Source organism: Benincasa hispida, chromosome 9 (assembly GCF_027475165.1).
Source record: "Benincasa hispida cultivar pf3 chromosome 9, pf3_genome.v1.1, whole genome shotgun sequence".
Classification (NCBI taxonomy): Eukaryota; Viridiplantae; Streptophyta; class Magnoliopsida; order Cucurbitales; family Cucurbitaceae; genus Benincasa; species Benincasa hispida.
The window spans coordinates 93,531,556-93,533,794 of NC_143486.1; the positions used below are offsets into that span (position 1 = coordinate 93,531,556).

A 2,239-nucleotide genomic window follows, 5' to 3' on the forward strand; every position below is an offset into this window, starting at 1 on the left:
TCTTTAAAAAACTAAAATTAGATAAAAACACCAAATCCAGTAAAAAAAGATAAAACACCAAATCTCCCTTTAGAATGCTAAATTCCATGAAATTATCATAAATAGCCCGTTTAAGTTTTCACCTTATAAAATTAACACGTTTTTTGAAAATTTATAAAAATAGCTTTTTTCATCCATTTCGGACGACCACTAAGAATTAGTTAAAAAAAACTTTTTCTAATGTATCGATTGTTTTGGGCCTTTTTGGTACATCTTGATTACACTGAGATTTGCTATTTTTAATTTTCAAAATTCCAAATGAGGTTTTCAGTTATCAAAATAGATTTTTCAAATTGATTCAACATTTTAAAATATTGTGGAAGATCAAAATTTTTGAAAAACTGGGTAAAATTATGCCTGAGATATATACAAAATCTCGGTGTTAATCCTACCCAAGATTTTACGAGAAAGTTCAAATATATGAATTTCGGTGTTAATTATGTTCGGAATTTCACCGAGAGCTTAAATATATAGAATCTCGGTGTTAATTGTGCCCAAAATAAATATATAGAATCTCGGTGTTAATTATGCCCGAAATTTCAGTGAGAAAGCTCAAATATATAGAATCTCAGTGTTATTTTGTCCGAGATTAACATTGAGATGTACGTAATCTAATCTGACGAGATGTATCGAGAAAGCCCCAAACAATCGAATTGGAAAAAGTTGATTTTTTATTAAAATCTTGTGGTTGATCTTGCTCGAAATAGATTGAGAAAAACTATTTTATCGAGTTTTTAAAAGAATGCTAGTTTTATAAGATAAAAACTTAAATGTGTTATTTTTTTACCATTTCTCCTAAATCCTACTTCCCTTTTTCAAGTCCCATTCAGCCATCGACTCCCGAAACATACCAAACACCGAACACTAAATTGATCTCATTCTCACCATCACCGTTTCACAATCCATTGATCGGCGACCAAAGCTTCGCGATTTACGGTCCATTGACCAACGATTGCCTAGCCCTCCGACCAAGCGTCTTTCCTTCTGTCCTCAAACTCAAGGCTTCATAGGATTTGTCATCAGTCCTCACCAATCGATCTCATTCCCTTTATCCTCATCCCGCAGGTCTTCTGTTCTTCTAAATTGCTTCGATTTTTTTGTTCATTCTTGGTTCTGAGTTTTTTAAGGGCTTGTTTGATTTTGTAGCTTTTTACGTTTCTTAGTCAATTTATTTGAACTCAATTATTCTTTTGTGACATTTGATTCTTGAATCTAGCTTCTAGTTATTTGAAGTAGAAAGAATGAAGGACTATGACTTGGGGGATATGATTTAAAAATGAGAGGATGAAAGGTGAGTCGTAAGGATTTCTTAGTGAGAATTCTTGTATGATTTTTTTTGTTTTAGCCTTGAATATTGTTTGTTTGTTTAGATTATAGGTCATAGACTTTATTGTAAGCACCATCTGTTCATTAAAAGTCCTAAAAGAAGATATTATTGGGCATTTGCATAATTTTCATTTCTAGCTTCAATAGTTTAGGCTTGGTGGTCATTGAAGTCTTGATACTCTTATTTGGTGTGAGCACCATCTGTTCATTTGTTGTGAGCACCATTTGTCCATTCAATAGTTTGCATAATTATCACTCATATTAGTACTCTTCTTTCTAAAGTTTTAGAGTCCTTTAACATAACTTAATATATATGATGTTCCTTTCGTCAGGTTTCTTTTGGATGGGGGAATAAACAAGAATTATATTCTCTAATATTATCCGATGGACAAATCATGGATGACGAAGAATAAATTATCTATAGAATATGAGTTGAGTTGAAACATTCATTGAATTTGAGTTGCATCATGGTAATGGTTCCAATTTGATTCAATGTCCATGTTTAAAATGTGAGAATTGTATATCTAAGGATGTTTCAATAGTTAGGGATCGCTTGCATGTCAATGGAATGGAACAAAGTTATAAGATATAATTTTGGCATGGGAAAGATTTGACCACAGAGAAAGTTAACAATAATTCGGAGCATGAGTTAAATGAGAATTATGAAGATAATGACGATTTATATAATGTAATTGACATGGTTCAAACTGCTCAAGATCAATTTTCAAATGCACCCAATATGTTTGACACTACGTTCGACGATGCTAAGAAGCTATTATACCTGAAATGTAAAAAATTCAAAAAGTTGTCAGCCCTCGTGAGATTGTACAACTTAAAGGTAAGTTAGATTTGGATGGAGTGATTGAAGTTTTTC

General features: G+C 32.0%; 1 long non-coding RNA gene across 1 annotated transcript; it reads left to right on the top strand.

The window, feature by feature from the left end:
* The first annotated feature begins 863 nt into the window (after positions 1 to 863).
* LOC120086921 (uncharacterized) lies at positions 864 to 2,001 on the top strand. The gene is made up of 3 exons (XR_005484380.2): positions 864 to 1,104; positions 1,256 to 1,330; positions 1,698 to 2,001. It is a non-coding gene; the product is annotated as an uncharacterized LOC120086921 (long non-coding RNA).
* Positions 2,002 to 2,239: the final 238 nt, after the last annotated feature.